Source organism: Pelodiscus sinensis, chromosome 9 (genome assembly GCF_049634645.1).
Source record: "Pelodiscus sinensis isolate JC-2024 chromosome 9, ASM4963464v1, whole genome shotgun sequence".
In the NCBI taxonomy this organism is placed as follows: Eukaryota; Metazoa; Chordata; order Testudines; family Trionychidae; genus Pelodiscus; species Pelodiscus sinensis.
The window spans coordinates 60946524-60966598 of record NC_134719.1 but is presented as its reverse complement, the minus strand read 5'-3'; the positions used below and the strand labels follow the sequence as shown (position 1 = coordinate 60966598).

Below are 20075 nucleotides of genomic sequence, written 5' to 3'. Positions count from 1 at the left end.
GGAGCTTCCCATAATGCCTTGGGGGGAATCAAAGCTGCACATCAGTTAACGAGACGCTGCTTTTCAGAAGGTACAGAGGAAGCAGGTAAAGAGGCTGCATTGCAGTTTTCCTGTTGCTCTCCACGCACACAAGACAACACAAACACGTCCACAATAATAATAAAAATGTACAGACAGGCAAAGAAAGAAAAATGCTGCGGGAGAACTTATTAGTGTTTGATTTAAGGATCTTCACTTGGTACATCAAGCGATGCCGACAGCCCGCGTTTTAATTCTTATAAAGCTTTCTCTTCACAAATCTCAACGTCTTCTCTGCTTGAGTAACTACTGTCCAACATGCCCTACTAGAAGATGTACCCAGTGTTGCTCGAGTCCTTAACGCAAATAAGTTTTGGTTTTCTTCGTTGAAATCATTGCTCTGGGGTGGGGCTGGGCATGAGGGGTTCAGGACGCAGGCTGCCCTGGAGAGAGAGGCCAACCCAACCCTCTCTCACCGCAGCAACTTGGGACCCAGTGAGACGCATCTCTCCATGGCCGCTGCAGCGGGCACAGCTGGGGAAAGAGGTGCATGTACCCCGGCTAGGGGAGAGACAGACACACAAAGACAGGGCAGAATTAACGGGTGTTAATCTAGGGTTACCGCACGTCTGGTTTTTCCCGGACATGTCCTCGTTTTCATTTGTTAAATCTCCATCTGGCCGGCTTTTTTAAATGGCAAAACACATCCGGGATTTTGCTCTGCAAAGAGGATCGGGGGGGGGACGGGGACGGTGGCACATGCTGGTGAAATGGAACGTTCAGAGCCGCGCGCCCGGACCGTTCCCGGCCGCTCTGTGCACGCGCCCCAGCGCCTGAAGGGAAACGCGCCTGGCCGCAGCGGCTCCTGTGAGACCCAGGGCTGATCCGATGGGGGGGGCTCCTCCCACGGAGTCACCGCGTTAACCTAGCAGGGCAGAGGGTATGTCACCGGTTCTGGGGGAGGGGTGCGGCATTGGGTTAGAGCAGGGGTGTGGGGGGGGGGCTGGTTCTTAGGGGGGGCACAGGGTTGCAGCAGAGGGGCTGGGGGTGGCTGGTTATGGGGGACGGCAGGGATACTGAGTTAGAGCGTGGAGCTGGGGGAGGCTAGTTCTGGGGGAGGGCAGGGACACTGAGCTAGACGGGGGGCTGGGAGGGGAGGTGCCTGGCTCTGAGGGAATTGGGTTGGAGCGGGGGGGGGGGGAGTTGTATTCTTATTATTGTTTAACATCGCGATTAATTTTTAATCGCTTGACAGCCCTAACACACACCCTTTTGCCAACCCTGTCTGCCCCCTGCTGGCCCAATGGGGTTATAGCTGTCCTGGCCCCCATCTCTGGCTCCTCGCTGCCCCCCGTGGGCATTCTACAGTATCACTCTTCCTCCCACCAGCCCTCTCCCTTTGCATTTTAGGAGAGGCAACTGAATTCCCGGCACATCCCACTGTCCTGGCACAACCAAACCCCGACCTTGCTTTAAGTTAGGAGAAGAGGGAGCTGCCTGTCAAATTTAATGGTCCCAGCTCCTACCGTTTCAGAGGAGATCTTGACCAAACAGACTCAGACAGACAGACATTTCCAAAATGATCATTTATATAGATACATCCCTACGAGATTCCCACTCCACGTAGGCGGGCTGGCACTTTCGAAGGACTCTCTGAGGGGAGCGCTCAGCTCCCATGGAGTTTTAGTGGGCTGTGGGCATTAACCTCCAGTCAGCTCCTGTAGAAACGCCAACCACCATCCTTATGCTGGATTGCTCTTAGCCATCCACGCAGCTTGTCCTGTCTCCCTCAGCAACATGCCCATCAGCTCCGCCACCCCCCCCCCCCCAGACTGCGAGGGATGCCCAGGGCCGTTCTACCCGCCGACGTGAGCGTTTACATGAGGGAGGGACGCTGTAGGGCAAGGGCCAAGCCATGCCAGGCTTTGGCATCACTGAGCTCACCAGAGCTACCCCGAGACACGCCCACGGCACAACTGGGCATCAAAAGGGCATCGCTGACCTGCCTGTGGTCCAACCCATCTCTGGTAAAGTTCCCAATGATTCAGTGGGGCAGGATCGGGGGTTGTTGACGTGGGTGCCGCCCCTGGCCCTTGCGCTTGTCCAGCACGGCTGGGATGCGTCGTGCCGGACGATGCTCGTAAGCCCAGGTCAGCCAGTACCTGCTCTGGGCAGCAGGGCGTCTCTCCAAAAAGGCTTCTGCGGGAGACAGGAGAGTATCGAGCCATGGCACGGTGGCTTGCGAGGGGCTGTGTGGAAACGCCGACTTTGGAACACGAGGAGCAGAGAACAGCGAGACGGCCTGCGGCACCTTATACTAACAGACGTATTGGAGCAGAAGCTTTCGTGAGCAAAGACCCACTTGGTCAGATGCACGCAGAGAAGTAGACATTAAGGAGGACAGAGGTGCCTGCCCCCAAAGCCCTGTTCTTCTGGGTGCTGCCAGGCTGCCATTGCTCAAATCCTCTTGGCTGGGTTTGTTTTTCTTTGGCTTTAGAAATATGCACTGGGGGGACTTCACCTCGCTGTGCACAGCTCACCCTTTCAGTCGCTGCCTTTTGCCTCCCGTCGCTGCTGCTTTGTTTCGCTCCCCCTCTCTTCCCTTTCACGTCCCTCACTTTCCCTTTCACGGTCGCGGCCGGCTCCTCCCTGCTTGGTTTTTGTTGCTCTTGGCAAGGATTTCAGTTGCACGCTCTTTAGCGCTCACAAAAGAAACGAGGGCTGATCAGAAACGGCTCAGTGGCTGATCAAACTGGATTAACGGCGCTCGGGATGAGAGCCGGCCTCCTCTTTCGCTATCTATCACGGCATTCGGGGGCGCGCTTGAAAGGGAGGGGCGAGCAGGGCTGCCCGGAAGCCAACCAAGTGTGCCAGCGATTGGGCACGCTGCTGCTTCAAAGCTATGCCAATGCACCTCGTTGCTGCTCGCCAGCGCCCCCTGCTAATCCAGCCTCGACTGCCGTTCGTGCCGAGGTGGACAGACAACGGCTCAGAATCGGGGGTTGGTGGGAACCTCTCAAACACAATCCAGGTCTCCATCCAGACGCCAAGCCTAGTGCTGGAACCTACTGCCCACTCTCAATGCACACTGGCCAGCTCCCGGCTTCTCTCTGCTACCAGACCAAGTTTTTGGATGGGGTGAAGGGGTTATGGCATGGACAGGGGAGTTCAAGGATCATGCTAGTGACAACGAGGCATTTCTTGTAGCCAGGAAAGACCAGGGGAAAGCCAGTCTGTTAGCAGGTGTCATAAGAACATAAGAACGGCCGTACTGGGTCAGACCAAAGGTCCATCTAGCCCAGTGTCCTGTCTGCCGACAGTGGCCAGCACCAGGTGCCCCAGAGAATGTGGACCGAAGACAATGATCAAGCGATTTATCTCCTGCCATCTCTCTCCAGCCTCTGACAAACAGAGGCCAGGGACACCATTTCTGTCCCCTGGCTAATAGCCTTTTATGGACCTAACCTCCATGAATTTATCTAGTTTCTCTTTAAACTCTGTTACAGTTCTAGCCTTCACAGCCTCCTCTGGCAAGGAGTTCCACAGGTTGACTACACGCTGTGTGAAGAAGAACTTTCGCTTATTTGTTTTAAACCTGCTCCCCATTCATTTCATTTGGTGTCCTCTAGTCCTTATATTATGGGAACTAATGTCTTTCCCATAAGCACAAAGCCGGTTCTGAGGCGTGAATTATAGCAGGAGCTTGCTGCTTCATGGGGCACCGCCACCCATAAGCAGAGAGGAAAAGAGGGGCTATTTCTGCTTCATGCTAGAGAGCAGGCCCCTCACACTTGCTTCATCTTGGAACAGTCCTGGGGTTCACGGGGCTGCCACCTATCCCCCCTATTCTGGCTGACACGGAACATTTCCCATAGTCAGAGCCACCTGGGTGGGGCAGCTATTTGTGCCCCTCCGAAGGCCGGGTGGGCAATCCGTTTTCAACAAGGGCCACTTCAAACATTTTTGAAGTGGTGGCGGGCTGCCCTAGAAGGGGCGGGGCCTTAGATGGAGGGGGCGGGGCCTTAGACAGAAGGGGCGGGGCCTTTAAATAGCAGGAGTTGAAAGGGCTCGCGCCTCGCCTGTGACTCCGGAGCTATTTAAAGGGCTCGTTGCTCCCAGCCTGGCTAACGTGTGGCCTGGGAGCCGGGGACGCTGGAGCCCTTTCAGCTGCTTCCATTCAAAGGGCTCCCATCTTGCCGGGGGAAAGCGAGTTCTTTACACAGAAGCAGCTGAAAGTCTCGCGCGTCCCTGGCTCCCAGGCAACGGGCTAGTGTGGGGCCGGGAGCTGCGAGCCCTTTCAGCTGCTCCTATTGTGGATGGCAGCCGCCCGGCAGGCCGTGTCTCCGGTTCCCAGGCAACGCGCTGCAGGCGGGGCCCGGAACTGCTGCGTGGGCCGGATCGGGCCCACCGAGAGGCTGTTGCCCACCCCTGTTCTACGGCCTCTGCCTCGCCCATGCTGCTTCCAACTAGGGCCACATTTTTACTCGCCGTGGCTTGGCTTTCTGCTTCACTCCTTCCCCTCCCCTTCCTCCCCCTGCTCTCCTTCCCAGCCAGCTCTTCATTAAAAATGCTAATGCAGACACTTTCTCCCTGGGATGCCCGTGGACATGAAAGGAGCGATGGGCGGGGAGGGCAGAGAGGGGCTTGGTGCCTGGCGGATCTGAAAGTCGGGGAGGCTTTTCATCTGGGTGTCCTTCAATCTCGCAAAGCCGAGACGCGCGGCGGGGGGTGGAGCGAGGCGGATTTAAAAAGAAGGAAAAAAACCCGTCATCCGGGGAAGTGCTGCCCTTGTAACTTCACCCAGATGCTGCACCCCGGGCCCTCTGCCGTTTGCCGCCTTGCCGGGGCTTCGCTGCCTGGGGAGGCTGTGTGTTGGGCGGGGGGCGCAAGCGAAGGAAGCAGGAAGGAGAGGAGAGAGAAAAGGAGGAGTGAGGAGAGCGGGGAGGACCACGCACGCACCTTGTTAAGCCTGGGAATGGAGCACCGGAGGGCAGGGAGCGAGGGCACAGGCCTGAGGGCGAGGGAGTTGAAAGGACGGGCTGATTCGGGCTAGGGCTCGCTTGTGTGCTGCCGGAGCACGGGGAATGTCTGCGGCTTCCCTCCAGCCTTGGGAGAGAGCCGGGACTCCCTGCCTCCCCCACCCCCACTTGGCTCAGGTCTGCACTCCCTTGCGAGCAGCAGTCACGTCACCCCGGGGAATTCTTAACCCGGGGGGGGCGGTATCTCCCACAGGCAATGCTCCCGCAGCTCAGGGTGCCCCTGGTAGGACACAGAAGGCAAACAGCTTTGCAAGCGAATTGCTTCCCCTAGGGAATTGCTGAGCCAGTCTCTCACGCTCACACCCCCGCCGGCGGCTCTGGACCTGGGTCTAGCTGTGGTCCTGGCTGCTGGTGCCAGCCTGCGATGAATGAAGCCTGCACCACCAGATCTGCCGAGGGAGGCTGGGCACTGCAGCTAAGAGACAGAGAACAGGAAGGCTGGCATTCTTCAGGGACTGGACGTCTCCCACTGAGGAAGGAAGAACGTGGCTCCTCTCGGAGGCCGGGCAGGGCTCAGCAACTCGGAGATGCCAGCCTCGTCTGCTCCTCAGCCAGTACCGTGTTTTCTTCCTGCCAGCCCCGCCCGGCCCGGGTGCAGATGTTCTCCGCTACGCCTCCCGGCCAGGCACCAAAAGCACAAGCTGTGCCCATCTGCTGTACTCAGCTCACACACCGATAGGGCCACCTCCCCAGGCTTGGCTGCTGACATCTGCAGCACCCGTCTGTCGTTCCCACGCACCAGAGTCTGCCTGGCCCACCTGTCTGGCTTCGCGCTGGCATAAAACTCTCCTGGTCCCGGGGAAGTTACGCTCCAGGAATTCTGCTTCTTCTCGCCCTCTCTCCCCCCGTCCGGCATGGCCACGACAGTTACTGCGAGCTCTGTGACTCGGCGTGAGAACTCTCAAATCCAATCTAGTATACGAGCACCGATCCTCCCATTTCCTTTCCAGGGCGAAGTACCCGAGGGGAACGTCCAAGCAGCATCCCTGAGCAGAGAGAGGACAGCGGCAGGACAGGAGAGGACGCTGCCAAACAGAATTACCAGGCTGTCACTTTTCCTTCTCGTGCGTCCCTCTTCTCCTGGGCTGCCCAACAACCGCAATTACAGATGGCGGATGTCACAAGCAGTAAGTCAGGCTCATTTTACCAGGGTGCCCCCACCAGCCAACGCATGCCAGCGGCCAAGGACAGAGCCAACCGGTAGCATCACATGCCAACGCAAGGTGATGACCAGCCAGTCTCTTGCAGAAAGAGGCATTTCTGGTCTCCGAGCCCAGGAAGCCGTCTTGCCACCAATGGGACACCCGTCGGTAATTCCAGGTGGAACCAAGCAAAAGTCTTCACTCCACTGTGGGTTTGGGGGTGACCTGGTGCCCCCGTTAGTTACAGCCCCCCAATGCACTCTTGGCTTTTCCAGTGGGGAGAGGGAGAAAGTGACAGAGTTTGCTGAGAGCCAGAGAAACAGCCTCACCACTCGACCGAGGCAAAGCAATAAGTCTGTTAATGCAAAACTCCAGATTCATTCGCTGGGACAAGCTCAAGGAGAGGTGATGGACTGGCCTGCCTTTAAAAAGACAAACACAGCCCTAGATTAGGAGAGAAAAACCAAGGAATCTAGGTTCCCCTACATTGGGGAGAGGAGAGTTATTCCCTGTCCCCATCCCACAAGAATGCAAGTGCTCCCGGAGCGCTGGCCTCAAAGGCGCCTGCGTAAGAACAGGCTGATGGGTCGGAGCAGAGGCAAACCTTTCCATCAGTAGGTTAGTCCACGGACTAACAAACCGTCAGAACAGCAAGATTCCACCTGCCAGAGACCAGAGTCACTTGCAAAACCCTCTGCACTCTGCCCTGGTGGAGTGCGTCCACATTTAGTGAAGTGACACTGGTCCACGTTAACACAGACACACCCAGAGCCACGGCACGAAGATGACTTTCCTTGCGAGGTGCAGGCCTCGTCAAAACAGCGCTCCCCCAACGAAAGCGTTAACACGCAGCGGAAGAGCCGACATGCAGCTCATTAAAAATGCACATCAAGGCATAAAGACAGATGGCAAGAATAAACAAACAGCAGAAACCAGATTTGTTTGAAAGGGCGGAAAGGCTGAGGTGTGCTTGGGTTGAGGAATACTGTGCAAAAGCAGATGATCAAATGATTGTACAGCCTACAGTATCTGCTCTATGTGATGAAACAGATGATCATGTGAAAGCGACCGGGCTGCTTTAACAGGATAGAATACTTCACACTGATATGGATCTCTGGCACCAAAAATACATGTTGCCCGTAATAGCCCATTGCTACTAAGCAGCTATGTTCAAAACTGACCTTCATGAAATGGTAAAAGTTAGATGTTACTACAGGCACCAACTGACTGAGTCAATGGAATGGTTGTCGTAATAAAACAGAAATCACACCAGTTAGACTTATCGATCCAAAGGATTTGAATAGGACCTAAGCGCAGAGCGCTGCTCTCCAAGAATGACTGGGGAGGTCAAATCTAGTCTTCAAAATGCAAGAGTATTTTCCATTTGGGATGTACAGAAAAGTCCAAAATTCAGTATTTTTAACATCCCTCTTGGCAGATATGTACCCAAGGCCACAATCTGCGAGGATCCGTATGGAGTGGAAGCAATTGCTGATGACCGGCTGATTGGAGGCGAAAATGAGCAGAGCTTAATCTGAAAACACAGATGGGGTTGAATGAGCTTCGTACGGTAGGCCAAAGAATCAGCGAAAAAGGAGATCAGATGAACCCAAGAAAACTGCTTCTTCCAGAGAGATTTCATCAGCATGTGAACACCCTTAGCAAATTCAACCCAAAATTGCCACATGTAGTTGTTTGTGAGACGAGCACTTACTGGCAATATGGACGCCGACAGACAGAACCGAACCTGGGACCTTTGGAGCTTAGTGCAGGAGTCTCCACCACTTGAGCTAAAAGGCTCTTAGCTAAGGCTGTAAACTCGTTCTCTCTTTCTATAAGTGCAGGGGGCAGTGAACCACACCCAGTAGGACAAAATAATCTCTACCACAAACACCTCTGGATTAAGTACCATACAAATCCAGAACAAAAAGCAGGTCCTTGACTCCAAAAAGCTGTCACCCGAGCAATGCTGCTTGAAGACAGCAGAGTGGCAGTGAAAAGCGTGCTTTGCAAGACAAGCACTTCAGGGGAATTGCTCTTTAAATGGAAGCTCCTGCAGGTCAGGTTAACAAAACCCAGAGATCTCAGTCAGCACAAACTTACATGTTGGGAGCGGTCTTCAGTAGAACGCCGTGACGTAGTGGGGGTACCGGGCTGGTTTCTATGCTGCTGGCTCTGGGGTAACCCCCACTGGCTGCCGTGGGTACCACGACCCAGCAAAACAGGATGAGTCACTATGCAAAGGGACCTCTCAACCGGTATGGCCAGACACTCCCCATGGAGAGGAACAAAGGAAGGTGGAATGCTGCCCTGGCTGGGGGGCAGGGCTGGGTTAGTGTGGGTTAGTTGCTGTCTGGGAGCATGGAGGAGACAGCCTAGGGAGTGGGGCTGGAGTTTAGGGGCCCATCTCAAGTGGGCCTGAGGCATCCTAGCCCAGCTCTGTGACCAGATTACATCTGTGCTGTGCTGTATCCTGGAGAGGCAATAAACTTCCTCTATTCCACAGGCTGGTGCAGTCTGTTTGTGCTATTTCGGGGTGCAGGAGACGGGGGACCCCCAACGCGCCGTCACAAACGCGTCTCCAAAACCCAACACAGCAGGAAGAAGAGTTTGAATTAAATACCATGCAGCTATCAATTTCCTTGACAAGTTCAAGGAAGAAACACAACATGACCCCAGTCTTACCGCAGCTTGGGAGAGTCATTCTAGATGGACGGTTGATGGAAAAAGCCCAGATATTCTTGGAACTGAGAGAGGCGGGGCGGGATTTTCAAATCCACCTCTCAGATTCAAGGGTACAAGTTCCATTGAAAGCCAAAGGGAAATACTGGGATTGTGCACAAAGGGTACTACAGCGCCAGAATGCCACATGATGTTGGCAATGCAAAGCATAACCAACTGTGCTGCTATGGGTTGTGAGAGGTAGAAGAATCGACTCCGACAGGCCAGACATGAATGCTGCCTTGGAAGGTATCCAAGGGTGAAGTCCGCAAGAAATGCAAGAAGCAAAATGCAAACAAACCACTGAAGCCATAGGGGACTCCCGACAGCCATGGACATAGGGATGGTGTGGAGCCATGCGAGTGCAACAGGAAAAAGAATCCCTCTCGCTCACAGACTAGTTGGTTTTTTTTTAACAGAGCTGTCGTATAACACATCAGGTAGGCCTAGAACACTTAAGTGCAGTTTGCACGCCATGAGATTCCAGATGGGTTTGCAACAGGTAACAAACCACTCAGCAATTCTCTTCGACGTGTCGGTTCCAGCACACCCCTTTCAAGGCCTTCACCAGCACGGGAGCAGCAGACGGAGCAAACAGCAAAACGCTTGGTAAATAAAAGCCCTGGCAATTCTAGGAAGCCACCGTTAGCGTTGCTGCTAATAAAGTTTTAGGAGGATTCCTCACCCGTTCACAGAGTTGCAGAGAGAAGGCTCGTCTTAAGCGTTCCAGGCAGATGGAGCCGACTCTCGGGAACAACTTTTGGTCCCTGTTCAGAAGGCTGATTCTGAGCACGTTTCAGTTCAATGCCTCAGAGACAACAGCTTAGTTGGGAGGATGAAATTTGCCCGCTGGCTCTCAGCAGAATTCTCTCCTCTCCATGCACAGAGCTTCGGGATCTCTGCAGCAACAGATTTTTCCTTTCTGCCCTTCTATTCCTTCCGTTTCCCCCATCACCCCGATTTTTAGCCCCACATTTCTTTGTCTTTCTTTCCTCTGATGTGCAGAAGATGCTAAGGCAAAAAGAGGTTAGCAGAAAGACAGAAGGCGAGTTGGAAATAAGAGGCGTGAAGGCTGCAATCCTACTTCCAGGCCAGAGGCAAAAGAGAACAAATGGTTTTGTATCCACACACACGCATGCCGACTGACTGATCATTTGCCTCTTTGCTTCTGGTAAGTAGAGCCATGAAATGGTCGGCCCATTTCCTGCTGCGGGACTGGGTGAGAAGGTTGGAGGGCCACAGACTTTTTGCCAACCTGGTACAAAACCTTGCTGAGTCCGAGAGAGGGCACTGGCCGTGTGGGCGTGGAGGACATCTTCCACCAGTGCCTTGGTATTCCTCAACGGCTCGCATGCGGCAGCTGGGCCTCCCAGAGAGCTCAAGAGTTTTGACCAATGGGTTAGGGATGAAATTGTATGAATGGGTCCTTGCCAGTAGATTGTCTCCATGGTATGCAACACCCGCATCTCTGCGCAGTCTGCAGCAGGGTCACATACCCAGGAAAGAACAAGCTCCCCCTTGGGAGGGTCCGGAGCGAATCCCTTCCCATTCTCCATATCGAACACCCTCTCTGCATTTAGCCACACTCCCTTCCCCGCTCGGCGTTCAGTGTAATTGCTAAATTGGTTTGCAAATGAAAGAATCAGAAAGAGAGTTTGGAACCGGCTCTGACAGCTCTCGCTGGGCCCCAGTTCAAAGGAATCTCTGCTCAGGGCCAGGGCAGAGAACAGCAGACTTTAATACGCTCGCTCTGCAATCCTCTGGCGCGTAACGGCCCAGCAGGGGTTGCTGGGAAACGGAGTCTTTGATGATCTTCCTTCCCGCTGTGAAGACTAATGACTTTAAAGAGGGCACCCTGCCAAGAATGGGGCTTCCATGGAAAATCTTCCAGCAGTGTAATTAGACAAGAGAAGCAAAGTTTTGCTAACTAACCAAAAAAAAAAAAAAAAATCGCTCTCCCCTAACAAAACCTCAGCTACCCTTCTAGGGCAAACAATTATTAAAAAGCCACTGCGGCAGACCTGCCAAGGAGACTAAAGCAGCCCTGAGCTTTGTGCTCTGCATTTCCAACAGCGGAGCGCAACATCCCAGTGCAATGTCCTTGCGGACAGGAGACTGGGCGTCTCCTGCCAGGCTCTGCCACTACCCTGCTGTGTGCCCTTGGGCAAGTCATTTCACCTCTTCGTGCTTCCTTTTCCCCTCCCACCCTTTATCCACATGGTCTATTTTGGAAGGCCTGCTAGGCAGGGACAGTCTTTAATTACGTGTCTGCATTGTGTCTAGCACAACCGGGCTACCGGATTGCCAGCGATTAGTAACGTCACGACAAGGGGTCAGTCCCTCCTTTTTAAACTGCCCCGTGCTTAAAATGATGGATGTTAAATTCAGGGCCAATTAAAGGAGATCCCAAAGTCTGCCTGGGAATTCACCCCTGCTGCCAGAAGTTGGCCTTAGACACAAACACCGGCAACATATTGCCAAGTGCAGGCACAATGTTAGGACCAATTACGATGTCTGCGGGCACTGCATGCACACACTCAGCTAAAGGCAACCCGCATTCAGGCCCGTTACTGCTTCTCCAGCCCTTAGCGGACGTAGGGGAGAACTGATCACTGGCATCTTCGCAGCAACTTGGGTTTTTTCATAGGTGAAGATTTGCCACGTCCCCCTTCAACCATTTCTTCTCAATACTCAGCATATCCGGTTCCTTCCGCACCCCCTCACAGGGCAGGTTTTCCACACCACTGGGCGGAGGGCAGCGTTATGGAACCGACACCCCGACACGTACGGCCCCAAAAGCAAACAGTTCAGGGTGCTCAGGCTTAGGGTCGGGCTGAGAAGCACTGGGGTCTCCTAGCTCTGGCCAGATCACAGTCGGCTACCTCCCAGTTCCCATACAGGGCGTAGTACCAGTTCCTCCAGGTCTTAAGGGAACGAGGACGCTGGCAGGGTTTCCACCGGCTCGGGGGTGGGGATCGTCAGCAGTCTTGGTGGTCCTGGCCAGCCTCCCACCTCCAGAGCTCAGGAAAGGCGTCTGGCTCCTTCAGCAGCTGGGGCTCAACTGAGTTCTTAGCTCCAGCCTTTATACTTCCAGCCATGCCCTTCTACTTCCTGGGGGCGGAGCTAGGCTGCTCTGGCCCTGCCCACTAGCATGTCTTGGGGAGCTCTTGCCCCTACTGGGACAGAGGGAGGCCACTACAGGAAGGGACCCACAAATGCTGGGAAGAGGAGTGACTCCCGCAGCCGTTGCCTCACCCAAAGGGACGCAGGAGGTTCACACCACGTTCTCCTCTCTCACACCCTCTCCGTGGAGGCCCACTGTCACAGCCAGCAGGGGTCTGAACCAGGAGGGCCCTGTGGAACTGGCCGATAGCAACGGGACGAGTGTTGTGAGGAGAGCCCGGCCCACACACAGCGCACTCAGTCCTGCTGCCAGGCCAGGGAGGGAGAAGAGCAGAGAACAACACTGAAAACTGAGCGTCGCTCACAGGCAGACGCGTCTCCTCGGCACACGAGTACCTGGCACAGGGAGCTGGATCAGGCACCTCGGAACAGGGACAACTTGCGTCAAGCCAAACAGGAGCTGGGCCAAACGTTGGACATGGAACACTGTCACCCGCCAGAGACGGTTCAAGTCAGGCGTCTTCCTTCCCGAAACGAGCCAGTAACATTCAGCCCACCCTCAAGTCATTCACAGGCAACGTGGCGGCGGCGGGAAGGGAAATCCCAGCCAAACCGTTCCCGGAGGAGGGCGTGTGAAGGTAACGGCGTCTCTCCAGGACGCCACTGCGGGAGGATAATCACATTTGCCAGCAAAACGCCAATGACAAGGTGTGAGCGTGCAGAGCGCGACGTGCAGGAGGGGGGAAGGGGAAGGGAGGACAGACGGGCCAGCGTCTCTGCAGATCCTCAGGACGTAGTCAGGGCTCCGCGGGGGGTGGACAAGTCGGCACAGTGAGGTGGAAGGAGCCAAGAGGAACGCACGGGGAAACCTCGCTGGCTGGTAGCCGCAGGCGGAGCCTCTTGTCACCGCCACACTGCTAGTCTGAATCCCGCCCAGCTCAGGAACCGTTCAAAGTCATGGCCCTCAAAGGGCTGCTTGGCGGCCCACGAGGGATCGGTTTGGTGGCCCACGCCCTGTTCCCCAGTCTGAGCATCACAAACGTCACGGCTGCAATGGACGGTGTCGGGCCTCCTCGCCAGCAGCCCCACAAAGCAGGGAGTCCCCAGCGGGCGCTGGAGAGCAGAGCACTGTGGGAGGCAGCAGTGGGATCCAGTGCCAGGTCTGTCGTTACAGGAAGGCTGTAAGGCGGGGGTCTCAAACTCACTTTACCTTAGGGCCAACGCCAGGCCTCCAGTCCTCCTACTGGGCCGGGGGCACCTCTCGTTCAGGGCTCGGGGGGGAATTCTGCGCGGTTTTCCAGATGTTGGCTCTGAGCCAGTGGCCTGGCAGAGGCGTGTGCACAGTCACCCCATCCGCGGGGCAGTTCGGCTTGGCCACCCCGGTCACTGCGCCTTGGGGGGGTCCCCCAGCGACCACCCCAACCGGCCGATGGACGGGATGATCCCTCATATGGGGATGGTAAGCCCGGGGGGGGGGGCAGGGCTGGCTGGAGCCAGCAGCACAAGTCAGCCCCGCCCCCCATGACGGTGGAAACCACGGGAAAGCAGAACTACCTGCTCCGTTGCCATCTCCTAAGCCAGCCCACGCTGGGGTGGGGCGCGCCAACTTTCTGCTGCCACGGGGATGTGGAGAGACTGGGCTGGGAGACGGCGGCAGAGCAGAGGCTGCTGCATCACTCTGCTTCCCTGCAGCTCCCGCCGCCAGCACGGTGAGCGAGGGGGGCCCTAGTCTTGAAATGCATGAGTGGGCCAATATGGGAAATATGGCCTAGAAACTGTTAAACACGGGCCAGGAAGGGACCTCAAGAGGTCACCTAGCCCAGTCCCCCGCCCTCATTCTAAGCATTCTCTAGACCGGGGTTCCCAACCTTTTTCGGTCCCCGTGCCCCCTTGGCTTTCAGTAACCCTTCCCGTACCCCCTATTCAATATGAAAGGAAATACATTCTAGACTCTAGAATCCACAACTTTTTTCACTAACACTACTTTTGGAATATTTCAATTAGGATAATCTAGTTCTTTACCAAATATTCCCTGTACCCCTTGACAAGCTTCTCGTACCCCCCGGGGTACGCGTACCCCAGAGGTTGGGAACCCCTGCTCTAGACCATCCGTAACAACTTTTTCTTTAACTTGCTCTTAAAATTCTCCCACGATGGAGATTCCACGACCTCCATATATAATTCATTCCGGTGCTTAACCACCCTGACAGTTGGGAAGTTTTTCCTAATGTCCAACCTGCAATTTAAGACCATTGCTTCTCGACTTGTCCTCAGAGATTAAGGAGAAGAATTTTTCATCCCCCTCCATGTAACAGCATCTTATGTACTTGAAAACTGTTATGTCCCCTCTCGGCCTTCCCTTTTCCAGACTAAATAAGCCCATCTTTTCTATCTTCCCTCAATCCGTTTCTAGATCTTTAATCTTTTTGTTGCTCTTTTCTGGATGTTCTCCCATTTGTTCACATCATTTCTGAAATGTAATGCCCAGAATAAGATGCAGTATTTCAGTTGTGACCTAATCAGTGTAGTAGAGTAAAAAAGAAGAATTTATTGTGTCTTGCTTATAACACTCTGCTGATACAGCCCAGAGGCACATTTCTTTCCTATCTTATATGTATGAAATTGATTGTACGAAGTGGAGTACTTTGCATTTGTCCATATTGATTTTCATTCTACTTACTTCAGTTTGTCCAGATCATTTTGAATTTTTAATCCCATCTTCCAAAAGCACTTGCAACCCTCCCAGCTTGGCAGCATCCACAAACTTTATAAGCGTGTCTCTGTGTCATTATTTAAACCATGGGTGAAGATTCTGAACAGAACAGGACCCCAGAACTGATCCCTGTGGGATACTTCTTGTTATACCCTTCCAATTTGACTATGAACCGCTGATAGCTACTCCCTTGGAATGGCTTTCCAGCCAGTTATGTACCCACTTGATAGCAGCTTCGTGTAGGCTGTATTTCTCTAGTTTATTTATGAGAAGGTCGTGCAAGACAGTATCAAAAGCCTTACTAACATCAAGGCATGCCACATCTACCACTTCCCCCCATCCAGAAGGTTATTTAGCTTGTCAAAGAAAGATATTGGGTTGCTTTGACATGACTTGCTCTTGACAAATTCGTGATCACTTTATTCTCTTCTTGGTGTTTGCAAACAGATTGCTTAATTGCTCCACTATCTTTCTGGGTATTTAAGTTAAACTCCGTGGGTTGTCCTTATTCCCCCCCATTAGAGATGGGCACTGTATTTGCCCTTTCCCAGTCCTCTGGAATCTCTCCCAGTTGCCATGATTTGTCAAAGATAATCGCTAATGGCTCAGATATCTCCTCAGACTGCTCCTTAAGTATTCTAGGACAGATTTCATCAGGCCCTGATGACTTAATCTATCTCCATACAGACGCCATCAAGAATTCTGGGCCCTACACAAAGCCATGCAGTTATCTCCCCATGCTGGGGCATTTCAGAATAGCTTGTGCATAGGAAGGCATCTGCTTCTGAAGGTTTATGCCTAGATTTATGCAAATACATGGAAAGCTGCAATTCTTTAAGGCCAAAAGGATGTGGGCAGGTCTGGAAGAGGGAGAGATTTGCAGGCGGCAATGGCAAAACGCTAACACAGACAGACATGACCCTGGAGATAGCTACATGGCACCACAGGCAAACGAAAAAAGCCAATACCAACCCTGCTGGCAATGGGGGAATGCTGATCGCACAGAGCTACCCACTCCTTTCTGGCTGGTGGGGAATCCGGAGCGGAAGGCCCGGGCACTTGGTGTCAGTGGGTTAAGCAAGACCAGTACTACAGAGGGAGAGAAAGTGACCCAGCTGGGAGTCCCCTATTCATCTCCCCTAAGGCAAAATCCATCACCCAGCTGACCGCCCCAGGGCGGGGAAGGACACACACATTTAGCTAGTCAGGAACGGAACTTCTCCGGAATAGATTTCTTCACTTGCCCCCTATGCTCAGCCCTATCACCACGAGGCCACCAAGCCACACAATGGCAAGCCCTCTGGCCACAGCTCACAAGGGTTTGTGGTGAGCTTTACAGAATGGTGGCTCTTTCGTCTCTTCCATCTCAGATCCCAAGGCCAGAAAGGACCATTGTGATCATCTGACCTGGCCTCCTGTGTGACACAAGACAGTGAACTTCCTCCGAATAATTCCTAGAACTGATCTTTTAGCAAAACACTCGATCTGGATTGATCAATTGCCAGCAACAGCGGACCCATCAGGACCCTTGGTAAGTTGTTCCAATGGTTAACAATGGTGACTGTTAAAAATGCATGCCTTCGCTCCAGTCTGAATTTGTCTAGCTTCAACTTCCACCCATTGCATCATGTTAGACTTTTCTCTGAACCCTCTCTCATTTCTCAATGTCCTTCTTGAACTGTGGATACCAGGGCTGGACACAAGATTCCAGCAGCATCGCACCCGTACCAAACCTATCTATATCTATTTATCTATCTATCTAGACAGATATAGACATATTAGCAGGGCTCGACAAATCAGTGCATCTACTCGCCAGTGGTGAGTAGATTTCAGCCGGTCACCCCGTTTACCGGCGGTGCGCGCTTGCGCAATGCGGGGCTAGTGAGTAGATTTCGCTGCGGTTTGTCAAGCCCTGTATATTAGAGTGTGTCTGTCTGTAAGTCCATCTGTCTGCGAGTCTGTTCAAGAACTCCTCCCAAACGGTAAGAGCAAGGGCCACCGCATTTGATATTCAGCTCCCTCTTCTCCTAACTTAAGTAAGGTCAAGGTTTGGTTGTGCCAGGAATATGGGAAGTCCCTGGAATAGGACTGTTTTCCATAACATGGAAAGGGAGGGGGCTGAAAAGAGGGAAGCAATACTCACTGTGGCCACTGGGGGCAGCTAAGACAAGGAAGAGCTATCCTGCAGAGTGACAACCGGGGGCAGCCGTACCACCAAAGGAGTGACCACCTGGGGCTGGAGCTCAGTATCTTGCCTGCCACCCCCACCCCAACCCTTTCCCAACCCCAGCCCTTGGTCTGCCAGAGGGGGAGCTAGGGGGAGAGAGAAGACTCCTGCCAGCTGGGGGACCTGAGGGGAGACAGAAAGCTGCAACTGGACGGGATCCCCACCCTGAGCCCCTCCTCACCCCCCAACCCTCAACTCTCATACCCCCCACATCCCCAGTCCCATGTCCAGAGCAATTCCTCAAACCCCCTCCCTGACTCCTGGACCCTCTACGCCCCCACCCTCTTGCCTGTCCCCCACATACACAAAGCCTGACTCCTGCACCCCCACACCACTACCCCCCTGCCCTGAAGGACCCAGGCAACACTGGGTAAGTCTTCCAGTCTCTCTGCTCCTACTCTAGATTCCCTGTTCATGCATCCCAGGACCGTGGTAGCCCAGGGCTTTGCACTGGGAACTCGTGTTCAGCTGACTGTCCACCATGCCAGGTTTTCAGAGTCACCGCTTCCCAGGACAGAGTCTCCAGCCCTGGTAAGCATGGCCTGCGTTCATTTGCCTTAGCCGATTTAAAATGCATACTGCTCCTCAAGCCTGACGTTTTATTTTAACGAAAAGAAAAGAACCAAGGCTTACAGGGCCAGAGCGTGGAGTCGTGTTACTGATAACACACCAGATGAGGATCAGGAGCTTAGACCCCGAATCGTATTTCCTCCCCCCCCCCCAATCAGCCACCAATCCTGGGGAGGGAAGGGCAGGGGAGAGTTCCATCAAACACTGAGGCCGTGTCCAGACTCAGGGGTTTTTTCGGGAAAAGTAGCCTTTTCCCGAAAAAACTTCCCCTGCGTCCAGACTCAAGCCGCGTTCTTTCGAAATTATTTCGAAAGAACGCGGCTTTTCTTTCGATGGCGGTAAACCTCGTTTCACGAGGAAGAATGCCTTCCTTCGAAAGTTCCTCTTTCGAAAGAAGGCGTTCTTCAATGTAAAGAGGCCGTCTTCGAAAGAGAGCATCCAGACTCGCTGGGTGCTCTCTTTCGAAAAAGCGGATTTCTCTTTCGAAAGATCCGCCTGCAGTCTAGACGCGATCTTTTGAAAGAGCCTCTTTCGAAAGAAGCCTGCAGTCTAGACATAGCCTGAGAGAAAAACCAACATGGAAAATTCGGCCTTTTCACTGAAACCAGATTTTTCGTGTTTTGGTTGAAACTCAAAACAAGTTTCAGCATTCAGCATCCGAAGACCGGCAGCAAATTGCGTCTGTCTCATGCCTTCCCCCCGACACAGCCATCGGGGGGCCTAATTCGACCAATTTTCAGCACATTTAGGCAGCGCTACTCAGACACTGGCAATTCTGCTGTCCAGCACTGCTCTGAGACGCCCACCTCAGCAACTCTGAAAATGGGGCTCCCGCCGCTCCGATGTAATGTAATGTCGGCATCTCGCTTCCGGCGCTGCCGTTACACTGGCTCTGTGCGGATCTGCATCGCCAGTTATTTTCCCTCGGATTCATTAGCTTGCATTTTCCCGCACTGTATCTCATTATGCTATTTCCTAGCTGGGATCCTAATCTCTCTAGGTCTCTCTCTCTCTCTGCGTTCTCTCTTCCCCCTGCTGTTCAAATAACACGTCGTGGTTTCACAGCATCTGCCAGGAGAAGAAATGCGCTTTTCATCCCCTCTTGCAGAGCGCCGCACAAGAGGGGGAAGAATGGTCCTGTAGCCATGGCAGCAGAGAGATGCTGGAGTGGTAACCAGGGACTAGAACAGTGACTAACCCATGGCCACCCAGGACCGTGCTGCTACCCCAGTGCCACTCAGCATGGCTGCCTACAACTTTGCAGGAGCGGACACACAACTCAGACCCTCCAGAAGCCCGGAGGAGAATCAACCCAGTCGGTGGCCCTCGATCGTCCCCCTCCGCCACCAGCCACTAGAGGGCAATGGAGTCGCACGCACTGGCCAGTAAAGCCACGAACAGACTCCTCCACCGTTAATTCATCTACAGGCCAAATCCCAGAGGAAGGAACTGGGATTGCTCACAGCTCTCTGGGTTTGGCCCTCGGCTAGCGTTGTCCGCTGCTCCCATTTATCAGAGAGCAGGGCTTCCCCAGAGCACCGCAATGCTTACCGGCCTACCAGGGCGAAACCGGCCTAGACTACCCCGCACGCTGGGTCACAGGATCAGATGTGTAGTTGATTATTACAGTTAATTGAAAACATGAATTAAAGTCAAGACTGCATCAAGCCACCGGACCCCACTCCCAAAGTCGGCGCGCTGCCGTTCCCCTTCCCCCCTCTCTGACGGGAGTTATGCCCCCCCCCGTCTTCCCTTTCACAGCCAGAGGCACCACCACCGCCACAGAAATACGGCCCCGAATCTCAACTCTTTCTCTAGGGCTTGCGTTTGCAAGAGCAACGTGCCGCACGCACGGGAGCGCCGAGCGACAGAATGTGGTCGGTGGGTAATGGGGTTTAGAAAGGGGACGGCCAGTTCTCCCGAGCGCAGCTGGCCCCCGACGATGGTCGTTTCAGTGGCCGTATTGTTCCCTGCTGACCGTGTCTGCAAAAATTCCCAAATGGGTGCTTCTCACACAACCCTCAACTGCCTCCCACCCCTTCCCGGCTACCAGCTGTGCCCTAGCCAGCTGGCAACGGCCAGCGCAGCTACACGTCAGCAGCACAAAGCTCCCTGGCATGTTGAAAATTAACAGGTGGCGTGAAACACTTCAGGCCAGATCGTCGGCTCATCCAAACCGGCGCCTCCCGAGGATCTAGCCCAGTGAATGCAAAACAAAAGGGGGCCGCAGAAGGCATTCGGTGCCGACTGGGTTATTCAGCTTCATACTGAATTAAAGACAATCCCCCGTCTCCCTTTTTTAACGTAGTGCAGTGCTTCTCCTCTGCTGCCCATCAGAACCCCCCGGACTCTGCAGCAGAGCTTAGATCCAGCATGCTGCAGACGGCACAGACTTGCTCTTCCCCAAACCAGCCTCCACCCTTCTTCCAAGAAGATTCCGGGCAAGGGACACTGCAGCAAATGCTTTGCTGAACCCCCGATGCTCTGCAGGACGGTCCCCCGGCCCGCTTGACTCTCGCCGA

General features: G+C 54.0%; 1 protein-coding gene across 5 annotated transcripts in view; it reads right to left on the bottom strand.

The window, feature by feature from the left end:
• The window catches only part of ASTN1 (astrotactin 1), a 151945-nt gene that overhangs the window by 38418 nt on the left and 93452 nt on the right, over nucleotides 1-20075 (bottom strand). The gene's annotated exons all lie outside the window — the stretch shown is intronic.